Source organism: Cynocephalus volans, chromosome 4 (assembly GCF_027409185.1).
Source record: "Cynocephalus volans isolate mCynVol1 chromosome 4, mCynVol1.pri, whole genome shotgun sequence".
NCBI classification, from domain to species: Eukaryota; Metazoa; Chordata; class Mammalia; order Dermoptera; family Cynocephalidae; genus Cynocephalus; species Cynocephalus volans.
Genome location: NC_084463.1, coordinates 109266141 through 109279650, shown reverse-complemented (window position 1 = coordinate 109279650; position 13510 = coordinate 109266141). Strand labels below are relative to the sequence as shown.

The window sequence follows — 13510 nt, the reverse complement described above, 5'->3', positions numbered from 1 at the left end:
CATTCTTCATACCACTTGTTCTTTCTGTTGTACATTTTTCTAGAGAAACTCTTGCCTTCCTCCTACTTCTTTGGCCACTTCTCAGTCTTCTTTTCAGGTTCTTCCACTTTGTCCACCATTTAAATGTTGATGTTTCTCAGCCTTCTGTCCTTATCTTTTCACAGTACCCTGTCTTGGGTGGCTCCAATTCACATCTCTATTACTGAGCTCTGCACTCATATATTCACTTAATTACTGATCAGTATCCCTTGGATATTCTACAGACAGAATAAACATATCCAAAGAACTTAATTTTCCCTGCTCACTGTTGCCTTTTCCTTTATTCTGTATCTTGGTGAGTGACACCATCGTCCACCTAGCTAAAATCAGGAAGACCTGAAAATTGTCCCCAAACCTTCTTTTCCTATAATACACTGTCACCATATCCTTTTCTTTCTGTTTCTCTCAAATCTTCTTCTTCCTTTTATGCCCTAGTGGCACTGCTTTTATTTATGCCCTCATCATATCTCTTATTTGGAGTTTTCAACACCCTCCTCTGATAACTGTGCCTGCATTCTAACCCTCTTCTCGTCCCTCATTCATACCTCCACTAGGTTAGTGTATTAGTCAGGGTTCTCCAGAGAGACAGAATCAATAGGATACATTATAATTATATGAGAGGGATTTATTAGGGGTATTAGCTAACGTGACTATGAAGAAAAGTCCCACGATAGGCCGTCTGTAAACTGGATGCCCGTAGCATGGCTCAGTCCAAGTCCAAGGGCCTTAAAACCAGGGAAGCTGATGGTGTCCTTGGTGTAAGTTCTGGAACCCGAAAGCTGAAGTCTTGAGCTCTGATGTCCACGGACAGGAGAGAAGAGTGTGTCCCAGCTGCAGCAGATGAAGAGAGAGCTTCACCTCTTTCCTCTGTCTTTTGTTCTCTCTGGACCCGCAGCAGATTGGATGGTTCCCACCCACCTTGAGGGTGGGGCTTTCCCACCCAGTCCACTCAGGCTCTCATGCTAATCTCTGCTGAGACACCCTCATGGACACACCTAAAAAGATAGCTTTACCAGGTTTCTCAGCATTCCTTCATCTAACCAAGTTGACACCTAGAATTATCCTTCACAGTTAGTATTAAAAAAAAAATGACTTTTGTTCTTTTTACTCACTGGATTAAAAAGTCTTATAGCTCCTTATTTCCAAAAGAATATAGCCCATGTGCCTTTCCAATCTTACCTCAGTTTCTTCCCTACACAAGCTTTCTACTGCAGCCATAATTGGTACATCTCTTGGGCATTTTTGCCTTTGCTCATGCCATTTCTCATTTCTGGAGTGCCCATCCTCTTCCTGACCACATATCCTGAATCTTCCTGAACATTTAAGGCCCATCTTATATTGTGCTTCTTCCCAGAACACTCCAGTCCACAATGATAATAGCCAACATTTTCAGGATACCTTACAATTTACAAAATGCATCTGCCTGAGAGTTCACTACCAGTTTCATTCCATGTGTGAGAAAACTGAGGCACAAAAGAAAAAGAGAAAAAGAAAAACTGAGGCACAGAAGAGTTGAGTGAATTGCCAGAGGCTACATAGCTGGTAAGATACAAAGCCTGGGCCTAGCCTTTAGTCTTTCTCTCCAGACCCCCTGCTTTTACCTCTGTGACCACTCCCTCTTTGACCTCACAGCATTATGGTCTTCACCACTCCTTCAACCTTAATCACAGACTGCATGTTACCAGCAGAAAGAAGGGTCTTGCGACTGGGAGGCAAGATCTAAGAAGAGATCATTCTCTGACATCGAAACTGGCCGTTGAGTGCAGAAGGGATGAGCTGAGCTACCTAAAAGCTACTCTTGGGAAGATGATCTGTCAATGGAGGTAAGCTGGGCAGAACCTTGGGAATGGCAGGTAACCTTCAGGTGTATTGTAACTGGAACCTGGAGCAAGGCCTAAGACTGTACAAGGGGTTGAGATAGGGTTCTGGGTACTAGGACACTGCTTCTGAATAGTTTGCCGGTTCCTTGGTTATAGGGGAGCTACAACTTGTTTCTCAGGCCACCTGGCTGAATGGAAGGCCTCCCTCAGTGGTCCCAGCATTCTGTGTTGTGTTCCATGCTCACCTAACATTCTTTCATCAATGGTTTGATCTCCAGGGTAGAGGGAATACTCTGGGAAGTTGTCTGATCCTGGTTTTGTAGGCAGCTCCCTCTCCTTCACAAGACAACCATGTTGTTTAAACATTCAGCTCAGGTGGGGTTTGTTCAGAGGGGATCAGTTTCCCGAGGTCAGAGAGAGCAGACAAAGCTGAGTTCTATATCTGCAGTTGAGTAGCAGCCAGATATTAGGCATTAAGTGACGTATCCCATCCCAACCAGGCACGTGGGGCATGACCTTGGACATGACCCCTGAGAGATGTCCTTCTCTGTGACATCTCTTCTGAAGTAGAGCATGGCCTTGTGACATCTCAGGCATCCTGACTCCCTCAGAGAGTCGGGACCTCAGAAAATACCTGCAAAATAAGCAGAAGAGAGATGATGCCAGGCAGCGGCCTGGTATGGCAGGTAAATGTGGCACTGATGTTTTTGCTACCCCAGGCCTCTCTCCAGGTGGCCTTGGGAACATACTGACAACCTGAAAAGAGCCCTGGTGGTCCTTTTCCTTTTCTCTCCTCTGTCGGTTTCTGAATTTATCATCAGTCCTTCAGACAGCAACAACAGCATAGTTGAATCCAGCCCTGTTTTTTTGCTCTCCATCTTTAGATTTGCACAGGTGGAAATACTGTGTTGCTTTCCGTTTTCAAGTAGAGGCCTGTTAATTCAAGATCGGAAGAACTGGAGTTTCTGGTCTTTTCTAAGTAAGGATTAGAGAAAAGCTTGTAAATCCAAATTTATTTTCGAAAGAATTTAAAAATTATATGTAATAGAAAAGATAGTATAATAATGTTAAAGAAAATTCTGAAAAAAAAAATAAGAATAAACACTTCAAATCATACCATCCTACAATGCTGTTTTCATTTCTGAATGTCACCTCTCAGCTCTTGTCTACATTGGAGGCATAGCTGTCTGCAAAACTGATGATCGTAGTATACAAATCTTTTGTATTCTGCTTTTCATTTAACACCACGACATTTATCCAGTCTTTGTGATTAGTTTTAACAGCTAAAGAGTAATTTATCTTCAGCATGTACTGTAATTTACTAAGCCATTTTCTTGTGTATTTTGTTTTCATTTTTTTGTTCATATTGTATTCTTTGCAATTAGAGACAATGATGCAATGAACATTTGTGTATATATAGTTTTTTCTTCTTCTGTTGAATAACTTGTCTAGGATAAATTCCCAGGAGTGAGATTGCTGGATTACAGGGTATGAACATTTTTATGATTCATTTTATGTTGCTGTGTATTTTTTTCCCTATGGATTGTACCAATTTATGCACCAGCAGTATGTACAGTTTCCAATTTCATTTCAACTTCCCCAGGCCTGGGGTTTTTTGTTTGCTTTTATCTGTAGTTTTTGATATATGGCATTTAGGGTGAAATCCATAGGATCACAGGTGGGGTTTTCTTCAGCACAAAGTAAAAATAATCTAATTTGAGGATCAGAGATTTCTAGGAGTCTTTATTTCCTGTGTTGGATAGAGTTTTTAAAAATCCATTGTACTACATGGCAATTGTATTCCTAGAAGCTTTATTAGAAGCTAGAATGGAAAACCCTGCTGCCGTTTAACTCAGAATAGCAAAAAGTGAAGAGAGGAATTCAAGGATCTTTGAGAGCAGTTTATCCAAAAGCAAAAAAAGAGGTGCTTACGTATTTGGGTTTTCATTTAATTTCAGAGGATAAACTTAGTGGAAGGAACACAGAAGCTTGGATTCATTTCCTAGTTCTATTTTTCCTGACTGAATTTGATGAACAAACAACATATTCTCTTTAAATCTGTTTTCATGTCTGTATCATGAAAAAATGAGATTCATTCATTCATTTTACACATATTTATTGAGTGAATACTATTTTCCAGCACTATTCATAGGCACCAGGCAGTGAGGAGCAGGCATGATGGTGAACAAGAAAGGCAATGCCCTGCCCTAGGACTGTCTCTAAAAGAGGCACTAAACAAGTGGACAATATATCAGGTTCAACACAATTTAGCGAAGAGTAGGTGCTCTCTCACTACCTTGTGTTTCTCCCTGGCATTTTCTCCATGAGTACTTTTTTGATAATTTGTTCTGTACCACGCATGCGAATAATCCTTTGAAATTCTTACTCCCGATGTGATCTGAAATCTCTTATTCCATCATTCCTTGGCAAGGTTTAAAAAATCCAGTAAATGTTTCCCTTTCCTCAGATCCAGATGTGGTAAGATTTTAAAAGGAAGTGGTTTATGGCAAGGTGGCATTATATGTAAGGTTTCCCATCCTTTCATAATTTCAGTTGATGTTTCTTTTTCTTTTTTTCTTTTTTTAGCTTACGAACAACAGAAATTTATTTCTCACAGTTCTGGAGTCTGGGAAGTTTAAGATTAAGACTCTGGCAGATTTTGTGTCTGGTGAGGGCCTGATTCCTGATTCACAGATGGCACCTTCTAGTTGTGTCCCCCTGTGGTGAAAGGGAGGTCTGTCTCAGGCCTCTCTTATAAGGGGACTAATCCCATTCATAAGGGCTCTGCCCCCCATGACCTAATCAAGTCCCAAAGACCCCACCTCCTAAATCTGTCACCTTGGGTATTAGGATTTCAACATATGAATTTTGGGGGGACACAAACATTCAGACCATAGCAGTGGTTACTCTAGGATTCACAGTATATACATCTTTAACTTACCACAGTCTACCTTCAAATAATATTATACTACTCCATGTATAGTATAAGAATTTTACAACAGTATACATCCATTACCTTCCTCCTGTCCTTGGTCTAATTATTTCCACGCATTTAAATTCCATGATGTTTCATTTGGTCCAGATTTTTCCATGACTTGAAGCAGAGGTCACAAGATGGTTGTTGCTGGTGTATGTGGTATGACTCATTGTATTTTATGTTTTTAAATTTAGTTAGTTGCCAACATTTTATAAATTCAAATAAAAATCTGGATTTCTGGTGTTTTTGAAAAATCTGGATTTCTGGTGTTTTGAAAAACTAAGATTTGGCAACACTGGGCCCTTATGCTTTTAGGTGGAGTGCTTCACTCATATAGACAGCCCAGCCCCGGTAGGCATTTGAATTTGCTGTCCTTAGCTTAAGTATAGCCTCCCAAACTATCTCTCCACTCTCCTAGGTCAGGAAAGATAGGAAGGAGAGGAAAGAACTAAGAGTGAAAAGAAGACAGAGAAAGGGAGTGGAAAAGGAGTCATTTGACTTCCCCCATCCTCAGATTAGAAACCCATCACTTAAGTGTGTCTTTAAATTAAACTTTTACCCTACTTTTCTGTTTTTTTTTTTTGGCGGCTGGCTGGTAAAGGAATACAAACCCTTAAAATTAGGTTAAATTTCCTTTTGCTTTTAGCTCTTATACAATTATAAAACCAAATACAGTTTACAAATTATAAAAATAGTGCAAAACCAAAACTATCAATTTAACAGTATTAATTTCGTATGCAGATGAAGGTTTGCCAGACTAAATTACCACTACAACTTAAATGTGATGCTGACTGTTGTGGCGAAGTTCAGCAAACATATGCCACAACAATGATGGCTCAATTTCCCCACCTCCTTTCTCTATTTCACATGCTGTAAAACATTTATCATCATAGGCCACAATGTCATTTTGACTTCATGTGGCTAGAATGCATCATTTACTTATTAAGTCTGGCTCTCTCTCTTCTTATTAACCTGAGACAAGTAATACTGCTTGGTGTGAACTAGATCCTGTCAAAGGACAAAATTACAACAAATAATTTAGTTTTAAGATCTCAGTTGGCTTTATTGTGATTCTAGAATTGCACAACACTTTATTCCATAAAATAGATTTAAGTGTTCCAGTGAGCTGAGCAAAAGTGCTTGGCTTTATAAATAGAAAAAGGGCTAAAAAAGCAGAAATGGATTGATCATTTCAAAGTTACTTTCCTTATAAGGTGGGAACAGGGAGACAACAATGGAAAAATAACTGGTTAACATCAGGTTACTTTGGGTTACTTCTTTTGTGTAAGGATTAAAGCAGAGGATGTCTTTTCATGCTATTGATTTTTTCCTTTGCTGTGCAGAAGCTTTTTAGTTTGATATAATCCCATTTGTTTATTTTTTCTTTTGTTGCCTGTGCTTTTGGGGCGTTATTCATAAAGTCATTGCTCAGTCCTAAATCCTGTAGCATTTCCCATATGTTTTCTTCTAGCAGTTTTAAAGTTTCAGGCCTTATATTTAAGTCTCTAATCCATTTTGGATTGATTTTGTAGTATGGTAAGAGGTACAGATCAAGTTTCATTCTTCTACAAATGGATATCCAGTTTTCTCAGCACCATTTATTGAAGAGGCAGTCTTTCCCCCAGTGTATGTTCTTGGTGCCCTTGTTGAAGATCAGTTGGCTGTAAATACATGGGTTGATTTCTGGGTTCTTTATTCTGTTCCGTTGGTCCACATACCTGTTTTCATGCCAGCACCATGCTGTTTTTGTTACTATAGATTTGTAATATAGTTTGAAGTCAGGAAGTGTAATGCCTCCTGCTTTACTTTTTTTGTTCAGGATTGCTTTGGCTATTTGGGGTCTTTTGTTGTTCTGTATTAATGTTAGGACTGATTTTACTATTTCAATGAAGAATGTCATTGTTATTTTGATGGGGATTGTATTGAATCTATAGAGGGCTTTGGGTAGTAGGACATTTTTACTGCATTGATTCTTCCAATCCAAGAACAAGGAATGTCTTTCCATCTTTTAGTGTCTTCTTTAATTTCTTTCAGTAGTGATTTGTAATTCTCATTGTAGAGATCTTTCACCTCTTTAGTTAGATTTATTCCTAGGTATTTTACTTTTTGGTGACTAAAAGGAAACAATCAACAGCGTGAAAAGACAATCTACAGAAAGTGAGAAAATATTTGCAAACTATGCATCTGACAAGGGATTAATGTCCAGAATATACAAAAAGCTCAGACAACTTTACAGCAAAGAAATAAATAATCTAATTAAAAAATGGGCAAAGGAGCTGTATAGACATTTCTCAAAGAAAGACATACAAATGGACAACAGGCATATGAAAAAATGCTCAGCATCACTAATCATCAGGGAAATGCAAATAAAAACCACTTTCAGATATCACCTCACCCTCATTATATTATAATAATCAGACTGGCTATTATAAAAAAGACAGAGAATAACAAATGCTGGCAAGGATGTGAAGAAAGAGAAACCTTCTTCACTGTTGGTGTGACTGTAAATTAGTACAGCCATTATGGAGAACAGTATGGAGGTTCCTTAAACAACTGCAGATAGAACTTCCATATGATCCAACAATTCCACTACTGGGGATATATCCAGAGGATTGGAAAACATCAGGTCAAAGGGATACCTGCACTCCCATGTTTATTGCAGCTCTATTTACAATAGCCAGGCGATGGAATCAACCTAAATGTCCATTGGCGGATGACTGGGTAAGGAAATTGTGGTCTATATACACAATGGAATACTACTCAGCCATAAAAAAGAATGAAATTCCACCATTTGCAACAACATGGATGAGACTGAAGAAAATTATTGTAAGTGAAACAACCCAGGTATAGAAAAAGAAATATCGCATGTTCTCACTCATAACCGGGAACTGAATCCATAAATAAACAAATGAACAATAAAGAGAGACAGAGAGAAAGAAAGAAAGAAACAGCAATCACAGTGATACGCTGAACTTTTAGAAAACTAGGGGTGGAAGGGGAGGGGAGTGGGGGAGACGGGGGCTAATGAGGAATTGGTCAATGGACACAGAATGATTGTATATTGTAATGTTGAATAAACCAACTGCACTGATCTAATCATCACACACTGTACACAATTATTGAAAATCAATGTTGTACCCCACATGTATGTATAATAAATTATCTAAAGGGGGAAAAAAGATAAAGCAGAGGAAACTTCATGATCATGCCTATTGAAGATTTAAACTGGCCTGTTTGGGAAATTGGCGCTCTCTCTCTCCTGATTTCTAGGAAGTTTGGAACTTTTATAAGGGTGACTTCATCTTTATTTTTATTTATATTTATTTATTTTTATTTTCCCATCTTGATTTTAGTCTGATCTTTTGGGGCCTGGTGCAGGAGCATAGTCCAAAGCCATGGCCGTCTATAATTTTTATTTAACAATCCTAAAGACTTAACATTGCCCCTAAAATCTTATTGTTATGAATATGTTGATGATCCAGAATATTTATACTTTAAAAAAACTCTGTTACCAGAATAAAACACTAATTTAAAAAAATTATTAGAGAGAACTCATGAAAATATGTGTGTGGACCTCAGCTTTAGAACGTTTCAGTAAAGAGTGTGGAGTCTGGAATCAGACTCACCTGGATTAGAATTTGAACTCTGCCATTTACTATTTGTTTTTGTGCATTACCCAACCTGTCTGAGCCTCACTTTCCTTAGACTTAACCATGTCCCTCTTGGTTTTATTTAATTTGTAAAAGTGTCATAATACCTATTTCCAAGGGTGGTTTTGAGTACTGAAGTAAAGTATATAGAGCACCTGGCATAAACTTGACACTTAATAAATTCCCTTTTTTCCAAAATTAAAACTTGGTTCAAGCTTGCCCACCAATAAGGAGAGGAACATGTAGGTAGATCTGGGATGCTTCTGAAGGCAAACAAGCCCTGTGAGAAACATATAACCCAGAAGATACCTTCAGGCTTTGTGTCTCACAGCAGAGATGCTGGACACTTTGGGCCCAAGTGAGGGGTTGAGACTTAGACATGAGCCTCCAACTAGGGGAAGGACAGGCCTGGACTTCTGAGCCCTTGTTCTCTGAGGCCTCTCTGGCCTGTTCAGGAACTTCCCCTGTCCCAAGAAATAAGTCACTGTGCTTTGCACTTCACTTACAGGGAGTAGAGCTTGCTCGTTCTGCACGCTGCTTCACACCTGAGGATATCGATGGAAAAGCCCCAGTCCCGGGCATGGGCCTGGGTATGGACATGGGCATGAGCTTTATGAGGCTGCCACTAGCTGACCAGAATCACTGCTCTAGGAGTGAACAGGTGAAGGCCGTGGTACTGACCTGCTCATTGTGCCATGGGAAGTTGCCAGATGTGGGCTCTCGGCTTCTACCTTGTCAGCATTTGCTCTGTAAGGACTGCTTCCAGGGCTTGGTCCAGGAGATTGGACAGATTGCCAAGTCCCATGGGACCATCCCAGATGGTAAGTACAAAAGCACCATAGGTTCACCTTCTTCTACATAACATGTCTCTTCCTGTTTCGTAGGAACTAAATATCACTTGTAGAAAGAATCAGAATTTCAGTGCCCAACGGATACTCATTGCTGAAATGAACTCTTTGGGGAATCTGTGAGACAAAGCAAATCCTCTTGATGCCTAAAATATCTTTTTTGTAAGCTGGGGCTTTTCATGTTTGGGATTTCCTTAAATTGGTGGCAGACTATGAAGCCTGGGAAGATTTTGATTTGAGGTTTGGCTGACTGCCAGATGGAGAGGATGTGTCCTGGCTCACTAAACCTCCAAGGCAGAGGGAGAATAACTGGCTGCCTAGAGTTAGTCAGAAACAGATTTTGAACAGAATCATATTGGCCAGTGGACCATTCATTATTTAAGCTGCTGCCTGGCAGGGAGGAGCCTGTGTCTTGCTCCTGAATGTCAGGTTTCCTAGGAAACAATCACATTGAGAACGGTGAAGTCCTTGGAGACAGGAACCAGGTCCCTTCATTTCAGTATTCTAGCACAGGGCATGTAGTAGAGGTACAGTGAGTGTATGCTGAGTGAAATTATGCAATGAGAAAGTCAAATAAGTTGGCAACACTTAGAAACATCATCTTTGATCTTTTCTGTTTGTTTTGTTTTCTGCAGTATTTTCACAGTGAGTTGTAATACAAATCTAGGCTCTCTTTAAGGCATTCTAGCATTGCTGTTTAGAGCAGTCTTTGCATCTGGATTTTGAGCCCTCTGAAATTATCTTTAAATTATTTTTTAAAATTATCGTTATTATTATTTTTTTTTATTTAGAGGCTGGCTGGTAAGGGGATCCAAACCCTTGACCTTGGTGTTCTCAACACTGTGCTATAACTGAGCTAACAGGCCAGCCCTGGAAAGTTTATCCTTCTTCTGCCCATTTGGGATTTTAAAAAGTAGAATGTGGAAGCAGGTAAAATGATGTCGGGGAGATGGATAGAGGCAAGCTACCTGATCTCTCTGAGTCTGCTGAGAATTTTTAGCACAGAAGAGATATGTTCTACTTTGATTTTTTAAAATTAATATATGATTTTTAACCTTATAATTTAAACTTAGTTTTTCCTTAAGCTTTTAATTTTAACTTACAAATCTTATTCTATTTATAAATGGAGTAAATTTTAACAATGACTTTTAAAGGGCCTTGAGTGATATTTGAACTTATTTACAAATTTTCTTAATATTTGCTTTTATAAACTAAATGTATTTTATTTTCTTTTTAAGTACTCTATGTAGTAAATAGGCATTTTTAATTACATGAAGAATTCTTGGAAATTTAGTAAGTTAAATTTATAAATATGGAGAATTTTAAACATGTCTTAAAAGTTCCAGTACTGTTAGGTTAATACCTAGAATATAGAAAAGACTCCTACTACAACTTAACAATAAAAAAACAAACAACGTGGTTAAAAAATGGGCAAAGGACTTGAATAAACATTTCTCCCAAGAACATATACAAATGGCCAATAAGCACATGAAAAAATGCTCTGCATTACTACTCATAAGGAAAATGCAAATCAAAACCACAGGGAGATACTACCTTATGCCCATTAGGATGGCTATTGTACAAACAAACAAGGAAGGATGTGGAGAAATTGGAATCCTTGTACACTTTTGGAGGGAATGTAAGGTAGTACAACTGCTATGGAAAACAATAGTCAGTTCCTCAAAAAATTAAAAACAGAATTATCATATGATCCAGCAATTCCACTGCTGGGTATATACACAAAAGAATTTAAAGCAAGGACTTGAAGAGATATTTTTACATCCATATTCATAGCAACATTATTCACAATAGCCAAAAGGTGGAAGCAACCCAAGTGTCCATTGACAGATGAATGGATTAACAAAATGTTGTGTATACGTTAGATGGAATGTTATTCAGCCATAGTAAGAAAGGAAATTCTGACACATGCTCCAATATGGATGAACCTTGAGGACATTATGCTACATAGAATTAGCCAGTCACAAAAGGGCAAATACTATATGATTCCAGTTACATGAGATACTTAGAGTAGTCAATTCATAGAGACAGAAGTAGAATGGTGGTTGCCAGGGACTGGGGGGGAATGGAGAGTTGTTGTTTAATGGGTATAGAGTTTCAGTTTGACCCATTTTTAAAATGGGGTTATTTTTGTTGTTGGCTTGTAGAAATTATATATTCTGGATATCAATTTTTTATTAGATATATGATTTGCAAATATTTTCTCCCATTGTGTGGGTTGCTTTTTCATTCTGTTGCTAGTGTCCTTTGATGAACAAAGGTTTTTAATTTTGATGAAGTGCAGATTATCTATTTTTTCTTTTGTTGCCTATACTTTGGTGTCATATCCAAGAAATCATTGCCTTATTCAATGTCATGAAGGTTTCCCCTTTGTTTTCTTAGAGTTTTATAGTTTTAGCTCTTATGTTTAGGTCATTTAGCTCATTTAAGATTTTTAATGTGAACTAATTAGGTATGTCTCAGGGCTTTGTTTGACTCTAAAGTCAGAACATTAAATTCATATTAATGACAATTAGTAGAATCATAGTTTGTTGCCAAGTTATTCTAAGTGCAACGGAGAATGAAAACATAAATTTTGGTGTCAATATATCCGGGCATCTGAATGTTAGTCCTGATCTACCTGCCACCTACTAGTTGTGTAACTTGGGCAAATTACTTCATGCCTCTGTGCCTGAGTTTTTTTGCCTGTAAAATAGGGATGATGATAGTAACTAACTCATAGGATTATGAAGATTAAATGAGAACGTATACATAAAGCATTCTGTAGTATGCCTAGTGTATAGTAAGAGACTAAGAAATGTAAAAAAGTGATGTTAAATAACATCACTAAATAGAACATGTGAAACTGTGAAATGGAAAGCAAACAAACCTGTTAGATGAAAACATGCTTGTTTGGAACGAGAGAGGCAATTTCTTGTATATGTGGGCATCTTATATTCTTTTGTATGTCCTATGGTCTGGCTAGGCCATTGTTACCTTCCATATTTGTATGTATGGGTAAAGAATGGAATAAGTTTCCTCTTGATTACTTGGAGTTATTAGGACTCTACACAATGTGGTATTTGTTGGTTTGTATGTCTCTCTCCTCTGCAGGTATTTATTGACTACTATATGGCAGGCTGTATGGCATTTAGGGTACAGAGATGAAAAGACAGGGCCCTGACTTTGGGGAGCCCGTGTTCTAATGAAGGACAGATAAATAAAAATGATGATAATACAGTGAAGAGAAGATTGTTTAAAGTTCAAACAAAGGAGCAATAACTCTGGGAGGTTCTCCATGCACTAGGACTAGTGGATATCAGTTGCTCACTGAATATTTTCCAAAGGATTGAAAGAATGGCACCCAAATGAGCTGTCTGATGAAAAGCAGAGCTGTCAACTATCTCTGGCAAGTCTAATGAGATACCCAATACCTGCACTTAGATTTCTGGCCTGTGGTTTGAGAAGCCATGCTTGGGAGTCTGGTTCTTTGGGAAGAGCTTAGCACTGTCACTTTATCCTGCAGAGCAGGAGCATAGACTATGTAGAAAGTTTTGTTTTGTTTTAGTTTGCCAAACTCTTTTCTTTTTAAAATTATTTTCAAAAATTATCATTATTATTATTATTTTTTATTTAGAGGCTGGCTGGTAAGGGGATCCAAACCCTTGACCTTGGTGTTCTCAACACTGTGCTAAAACTGAGCTAACAGGCCAGCCCTGGAAAGTTTATCCTCCTTCTGCCCATTTGGGATTTTAAAAAGTAGAATGTGGAAGCAGGTAAAATGATGTCAGGGGAGATGGATAGAGGCTGAGGAATAAATAGGTTCCTAGCATCAATGCCTCCAGCGAGATGGGGACACATTGCATGGGGATGAGTCCATTTCCATAAATGTATTGGTTGCTGAGCAGTTGCAGTATTGAATGGAGGAGGGTCTGTGCCTGGGCTTAGGGTCTGTCCAGCTTGTTTTCAACTCTAATCTCTCAATGGAGCTTCTGCAGGCCTGTACTCCTGCACTGGGGCTTGGAACTGAGGGGATGGTATGAAGTGGGCATTTTCTCATTCAATTGTCTTTCATTTCAAGATCTCCATAGCCCAGTACAGAACATGATACAGGATAAGGGCTTAAGCAAGTTTTTTTTTTTTTTTTCTTAAATAAATGATTTAATTAGTGAATCCACA

The 13510-nt window shown here is 38.4% G+C and overlaps 1 protein-coding gene across 2 annotated transcripts in view; it reads left to right on the top strand.

Moving 5' to 3' along the window:
- The first annotated feature begins 9244 nt into the window (after positions 1-9244).
- The window catches only part of TRIM66 (tripartite motif containing 66), a 48046-nt gene continuing 43780 nt past the window's right edge, over positions 9245-13510 (top strand). For both annotated transcript variants that reach the window (XM_063093354.1, XM_063093353.1), the window contains exon 1: positions 9245-9307. The gene's annotated coding sequence lies outside the window, so the exon portion shown is untranslated. The remainder of the gene's footprint in view (positions 9308-13510) is intronic.